Source organism: Diadema antillarum, unplaced genomic scaffold (genome assembly GCF_040938485.1).
Source record: "Diadema antillarum isolate AM-2024a unplaced genomic scaffold, OU_Dant_1.0 seq00000515_RagTag, whole genome shotgun sequence".
Lineage (NCBI taxonomy): Eukaryota > Metazoa > Echinodermata > Echinoidea > Diadematoida > Diadematidae > Diadema > Diadema antillarum.
The window spans coordinates 189,514-197,634 of record NW_027271469.1 but is presented as its reverse complement, the minus strand read 5'-3'; the positions used below and the strand labels follow the sequence as shown (position 1 = coordinate 197,634).

Below are 8,121 nucleotides of genomic sequence, written 5' to 3'. Positions count from 1 at the left end.
GGGTAATTTCAAGTAATTATTCTGCGTAATTGATTAATAATTAATTCTGCGTAATTATGATATTCGTAAGTACTGGACTATCAACTTTTACCTCACATGTTGTTGTTTGTCTGTCTGTTTTTATTTTATTTCATTTTTTACTGCGCGTTACCCGTGATTTTTCTATCCCCTCGTGTGTATATATGATATCGTCTGAAATTTTAGTGAAAATGACTTTTTTGAATAAACAAAAAATCAGTTAATGATGTCCTGTCCAAACCTTAGCTGTCTTACCCCAAAAATGAAGCTACCATTGCATGTCAAAGGAAAGGTACTCTCATTTGTTATAGTGCTTTGGCTGCCATGTTTGTTTGCTATTTGATATTGTTTTTGTTTTTCTCTCCTGAACATGTGACATTTTGTAGATACGAGGTTTGTCGCCCCATATATATATATATATATATATATATATATATATATATGTGTGTGTGTGTGTGTATATATATGATATATGTGTATGTATATATATATATATATATATATATATATATATATATGTAATATTACATCATATAGAAGAAAAATTTGAAGCAGAACTATAAAAATGTCAAACTCTATTATTGTCTTCAACAACGTCATCAAGACCACCAATATAAACCAATTAACCAATGTGAGTGTTCATAAATGAAACGATTAAAACTGTTCATGGATTAAAACAGGTAATGTTGGGAATCTCAGTAATTTGTTCTCTACATCACTATCAGATCGAGATTGAGATGGGTATGTCTTGTCCACTGATTGTTAGTGTTCAAAACATATCCATGATATGTACATGAAACAGTGTAATCTTTCAAATATTCAACCGCATCTGTAGTCTTCCAGGATTCATTCCTGGCACAGCTGTATCTTACAAACTCCAAGATATCCGGTAAAGCTGATTTCACTGTACAGCAAGTTCAAATTGGGATATACAATATGCGTTCGTTTATCAGCAGAGTATGGTCAGATGGTTGGGTTTAGATTTTGCCATTGACGAAAACCTGAAATAGGGTAAAACCATCAATTGTTATCAATTTCTCACCATTCTGTCGAGCATTTTTGCTATCTTGAATATCTCCAAATTCTCAATGATGCAAGGGTGGTTTCGTCCAGATTCGCATTTAGCACAGTGATCGAAATAGGATAGAATCATCAATAAAAAATGTTCTCAATTGCGAAACATCAAAATTGAAATACGTGGAAATTTCCGGTTTTGGCGACCATTTTGAAATCGGAATAGGATAGAACCATCAATTGTTCCAATTTTGAACCATTGAGAATGAAATACGTGAGAATTTCCGGTCTTGGCGGCCATTTTGGCGGCCATCTTGAATATCTCAAAATCCTCAAGGATGAAGGAGTTGCATCATCCAGATTCGGATTCAGCACCCTCCAAAGAGGGTAAAACCATGAATTGTTTTCAATTTCTCACCATTTAGTAGGAAATACATCGGAATTTCTGGTTTCAATTGGCGGTCATTTCGGCGGCCACTTTGGCGGCCATCTTGAATATCTCAAAACCCTCAAGGATGCAAGAGTTGCATCATCCAGATTCGGATTCAGAAAATAGGGTAAAACCATGAATTGTTTTCAATTTCTCACCATTTAGAACGAAATACATGGGAATTACCGGTTTGGGCGGCCATTTTGGCGGCCATCTTGAATATCTCAAAATCCTTAAGGACGAAGGAGTTGCATCATCCAGACTCGGATTCAGCACCTTCCAAACAGGGTAAAACCATCAATTGTTTTCAATTTCTCACCATTTAGAGGGAAATACATCAGAATTTCTGGTTTTAATTGGTGGTAATTTCGGCGGCCACTTTGGCGGCCATCTTGAATATCTCAAAACCCTCGAGGATGCAAGAGTTGCATCATCCAGATTCGGATTCAGCACCATCGAAATAGGGTAAAACCATGAATTGTTCTCAATTTCTCACCATTTAGAACGAAATACATGGGAATTTCCGGTTTGGGCGTCTATTTTGGCGGCCATCTTGAATATTCCAAAATCCTCAAGGACGAAGGAGTTGCATCATCCAGACTCGGATTCAGCACCTTCCAAACAGGGTAAAACCATCAATTGTTTTCAATTTCTCACCATTTAGAGGGAAATACATCAGAATTTCTGGTTTTAATTGGTGGTCATTTCGGCGGCCACTTTGGCGGCCATCTTGAATATCTCAAAACCCTCAAGGATGCAAGAGTTGCATCATCCAGATTCGGATTCAGCACCATCGAAATAGGGTAAAACCATGAATTGTTCTCAATTTCTCACCATTTAGAAGGAAATACATCGGAATTTCTGGTTTTAATTGGCGGTCATTTCGGCGGCCACTTTGGCGGCCATCTTGAATATCTCATAAACCCTGAAGGATGCAAGAGTTGCATCATCCAGATTCGGATTCAGCATCATCGAAATAGGGTAAAACCATGAATTTTTTTCAATTTCTCACCATTTAGAAGGAAATACATGGGAATTTCCGGTTTGGGCGGCCATTTTGGCGGCCATCTTGAATATCTCGAAACCCTCAAGGATGCAAGAGTTGCATCATCCAGATTCGGATTCAGCACCCTCGAAATAGGGTATAACCATCAAAAAACATTGGGTGGACGGTAAAACAAGGTTAGGCCCAAAAAGTGGCTTTGGCACCTAGACTAGTGGGGTTTTTTAGCAGTTTATCTCGAACATTTTTGGTGGAATAATGTGATTAGGTGTGTCTTTAGAATCTCTTTTTCATTTCTGAAAAACCTTGTCCACACTCTTCACTTTCAACTCTAATAACTTTTGAAAGGATAGTGCTACTGCTTTGAAAGTTGACATTAATCATGGACAGAATGTGTTAATGAGGCATGCTTAATTTCCGTTTAATCTGATAATCCCTTCATTGTTGTTACTCTGGTGGTTTACTTCCTGTTTTTTGTCCCATTCATCGCACAGCCAGCACGGTTTAGTAAAGATTAAGCGCTTGAATATACACTGTACCTCAGAGCCTCTTTTCTCAGTTCACACTTTTCCTTAGTTTGTGCTTTCCAATATTTAGATAGGTTACTAGAGTCCATTTGATTTTAGTTATGCATCATTTTAAAGCTTAAAGTCTGCTCTTTCAGAATATGCTCTTAACTAAAGATGTCTGGCTACTTTTTGTTTGTTTTGAGGTGCAGGGTCACACACACACACACATATATATATATATATATATATATATATATATTAGATGGCTCAGACAGTTTCTGGTATGTGATTGGTCGAGAGCTCATCACGTGATGCTGTTTGCGAGGATCGCAAATGTTATATTTTCCCAGCTCGTTATATTGACCAACTGGTCAAATGAATATATTTTTTCATGTGTGTCGCCCTCTAACGGTTGAAATACGAACAATTACATCAATATAAGGGTGTGGGACCACACCGGTAACTGGGACTAGCAAACGATTGCTATCGATATCGGTAGTCTCGATCGATAGTTTATCATCTGTGCTGGTCGTCCGGCCGGCGGCCTGGCCGGGACGCGTTTTTTTAAAGACGGCACAGATTAGGGCATGTTAAACCTATGGGAAAAACGTTGGGTTAGGGTTTATGGTTAGGGTTAGGGTTAGGGTTAGGGTTAGGGTTGGGGTCAGGGTTAGGGTTAGGGTTAGGGTTAGGGTTAGGGTTAGGGTTGGGGTCAGGGTTAGGGTTAGGGTTAGGTTAGGGTTTGATGGTTAGGGTTAGGATTAGGATTAGGGTTAGGTTTAGGGATAGGGTCCCCAATCTGTGCCGTCTAAAAAAAAAACACGCGGCCGGGACGTGACGTATACCGTAGGCCTACTTTTAACTAGCTACTACGTATCCATTACGTGCACACCAAATCAGCCCGCCAAGTGTTGATTTAGATACACTTCAAAATGGAGCCCCGTTTTCGCTTGATGACCGATGACGAGCTTGCAAAACGTTTGGGTGACAAGGATTCCAAATCCACCAAAAATGTCGTGAAGAAAGCGTTGGACAAATTCAGTTCTTACTGCAGAGCGAGGGCAATTGACATTGAACAAGTGGAAAATGACTACACGGAGCAGGACCTATGTGAATGCCTGCGACGGTTCTACGCAGAGATGCGCCGCACAAATGGTGAATTGTACGCGAAAAGGTCTATGATCACGATTCGCTATGGCCTACAGAGACACTTTTTCAAAACAAAGTCAATGGACATTGTAAATAGCGGAGACTTTAAACGTGCGAATGACATTTTTGCTGCAGTCTTACACAAGCTAAAGACTGAAGGAAAGGGAGCAACTACACAACACGGAACCCATTAGCAGACAAGATTTTGACAAAATTTTGTCTTCATCAGCTTTGGATCGTACTACCCCGAGAGGACTACAAAACACTGTGTTTGTGAATACAATGTTACATCTGTGCAACAGAGGTCGGGAAAATCTCAGAGATTTAAAAAAGACTGATTTTGAAATCGGTACAGATTCAAGTGATAGAAGGTATGTCTACCTAGCAAAGGACAAATTGACAAAAAATCAGAGGGGAGAGAAGGATGATGATGCGAGGAGCCAGTGTGGACGGATGTACGAAACAAATGATGAAAATTGCCCAGTAAAGTCGTTCTGTGAATACATGTCCCACTTAAACCCAGACGTGCCCTATTTCTGGCAACGACCTAAATCTAGTGTACCACCACTACGCGTATCTAACGACAACGATGAAGAGGAGGAAGGTAGAATACAAGACTTGCCATGGTACGATCGCCAGGTTGTTGGCAAGAACGCTTTGGGAAACAAAATGAAGACCATTAGCACTGAAGCTAAAACGTCACGAATCTACACTAACCACTGCCTAAGAGCCACGGCTATAACAACATTGGATGAGCATGGTTTTGAGGCTAGACACATCATGAGCGTTTCTGGACATAAAAGCGAGACCAGTCTGAAACACTACTCCCGTGTACCAGAGGGACACAAAAGAAAAATGAGCTTATGCTTGTCAGAAAAATGCCACTCAGACTCTGTGACGCCTCCGCCTCTGCGGAAATCTAGGCCTAATGCTGATCTGGGTGTTGGACCTGGGGCCTGTTTCACAAAGGTCGCACTTTGTAAGTCAGACTTAGCGCTAGTCAATCTTAGTCTAAGTGCGACTTTTTAAGTCTGTTTCACAAAGTCAATCTTAGGCTAAGACTGACTTATTCGATTTGAATAATAATGTACGAGCCAAAAATATGCAAATTAGCCATTTGTTGTCTGCTGATGATTTTTGAGTAATTTCTGGAAGGGAAATTGCTTTGATTTTCTGCAACTACGATTCATATGACATTACTGTATCATTCGTTATTCACAGTGCTCATTTACTGACTCATATTATTCTTCTTTTGTACATGAATAGCTGCTCGTTTGATGATTATTTTGATATAAGAGATCTTTTGTGCATGAGGCCTCTTTATTCTAGTCCCACGTGTTTATATTGGACTGTGTGGAAGTTAGGATGAATGCGGTTGCTCGCGCAGCTCGCAGCAGCTAGCTAGCTGGCACTGATATGATCTCTGCATTCTGTACAACCATTCACATTGCACAATTGGTAACTGTGGACCTTGGTAGAAGAGGATTCTGGCTAGCCTCTTGTTGCACACGAAGAGAAGTTTTCTTTTCCAACTAGCTAGGGTTGGTCGTAACTACAGAAGTGAGTGTAGCTTAATCTGTTAGTCATTAGGTAGGTCCTTGAAATTATGTAATTTGAGCAAGAGATGATTCATCAAAGATTAGGAAGGGACTGAATATTATGAACTCTGTGTGTGTTGTACCGGTACTTGTATTGTAATTTGTAGAGTCTGCTCATGACATTACTAATAATAGATCATGTCATTAGACAATGTCTACATTAGCCCGACCAGACGCTGTCATATAATACGCTGTGCGAATAACTGGGCTGTGTATTGTTATGTCTACGTATAAACTCTTATCAGTTCTAGTATTAGTATGACTATCAATTAAACATGGCTATGCCTAACAGTTAGTGTAGAGTCTGTGCACTGACCACTGTGTTATTAATCAAGATAGGGGCACAGTGCCACATCTTCATGATTTTGAAGAAAACAAAGTGCGTGATTGCCCTAGACTGCATGTACAAGGTTAGTTAGAACCATAATAAATCATGGCTAGTGGCTATCAATTGGTCTAATTTTAAAGTCCAATTGCTGGGCCCTGAGTTGAATTGGGAAGTAATTGATGAATTTATGCGTTTTCGGATTTTGAAATGTGTTTGAGAACTGCATCAATCAAGATTAGGCATAGAAACTACTAGACCTCTATACGTTTTCCATGTATACGTTACTGTAGCCTTTGATGCGAGGCAGAGGTGACTGTCTATTGGCTAACCGTTTCCTCTAACTGACACAAAATGCTGGGGGGGGGGGGGTTGTTATGTCTTATGTTGTTTTGTTTTTTGCTTCCAGGAAAAAAAAAAGAAGCATTCATTAAGATGTAACTGATACCGTAGAAATGGAAACTTGGCTAATTTCATTGGCAGTCATGTGTAGAGGTAGACCAATAAATCTGCCTCTTGTCGGGTAGCCTCTTGTTAACTGTATTTATACGGTCGCTAATGCAGTCGACCTTATTACAGACTGTACAGATACCGAACAAGAGACAAATTTATCGGTCTAACCAGTTAGTGTAGATGGACACAGCCCCGTCCTGTACACAAGAGGTATAATATTTCTAACTAGTATAGGTCTAACTAATTTGTTAGGTTTTTCTAATTTGTTGTGAATGCATGATATTTATAATGGATAGGCATGCATTAATATTCATGGGTAAGCAGCTAAGAAGATAACACAGGCAAGAAAGGATTGGTAGAAATATAATTAATTTCCAAAGTCCAGATACATGTAAATTATATAGCTCTTTATGAGCTAAAATTTTGGTTTAACTTAACAGTTCAAACTATCAGTACATTTGTAGGTAGGGATCTATTTTTATGACTATTCTTAATTTGGACCATTGTTCAGTGAATAGTGTAGGAGTAGACCCTCTACGAAACTAGTGATTCTCTAGTTTGTTAAAAATACTGCCATCTCACTCAGGATAAGATAAAGTGGAAGAAATTAATGAATATTAGGAGTTGATTATGCTTTTGAACTTCTCATTTTGGAATTTAAGTCTGACTTTACGCATGGCTTCGGGCCATGCGTAGAGTTACGCAGGACTTGGTGGGACTTACGCATGACTTAAGCTTTGTGAAACAGGATTCAAAGTCCTGCGTAAATTTACGCAGGACTTAGGGATTTACGCAGGGTTTGGGGATTTACGCATGAGTTAAGTCAAACTTAAATCTTTGTGAAACACCCCCCTAAGCCTGACGTCACTAGGCCTAGTACTAGCGTTGTTAGGTCTAACGTTACACTGTCGCAGTCACCGAAATCTACGTTCATCGTACCGTCACCGTCACCAAGCTCACAGTCTTCTCCTCAAACGATGAATTTTGTTTCAAACAAACTTGATGTTGACCAGAAAAATGTTGTGCAGTATCACTTTCATCACTGCACAGTGAACATCGTAAACAAGTAGACAACCAGACTACTCCACAACTTGTGTAAATATATTTGCTTTTTGTGCTTCGAATCTTGATTGTTTGAACTGCTACGCCTACACTGTGGATTTTAATGCCGCATTACGTACCGTAGGCCCTACATTGGAACTTAGTTGGAATTGGATTGACGTGTGTTCATCACCATTTGGATTTATTGTCAGGCTTAATAGCAGAACTGGGTGAGCATCTGATCATAAACAAAAATGTATTTATTATTCCTTAGGCCTAGACCTACTTTTCTGTAGGCCCTAGATCTAGTAACTGAATGTTACAATAGTAAGCGTAATCAAGGCCATCTATATAAAGTAAAGTGACATTCTTAATAGACGTTTTCTTGTTTCATCACAGATGTTAGTATTTTTCCTTTTCTCATGTATTTGGCTTACAAACCTCAATGATAATACCACTAGAATATCTCACCTTACTTCTAAGAGAAAAATAGTTATTACAGGGGAAATTCAGCCCAGATATGAGCTAGCCGCTGATAAGAAAGAATAAAATCTTACGGGCTCAAGAAAAAATAAGGAAGT

The 8,121-nt window shown here is 39.3% G+C and overlaps 1 pseudogene; it reads left to right on the top strand.

Annotated features, from left to right (window-relative positions):
- The first annotated feature begins 3,906 nt into the window (after window positions 1–3,906).
- LOC139734243 (uncharacterized) lies at window positions 3,907–5,524 on the top strand (annotated as a pseudogene).
- The last annotated feature ends 2,597 nt before the right edge of the window (window positions 5,525–8,121 follow it).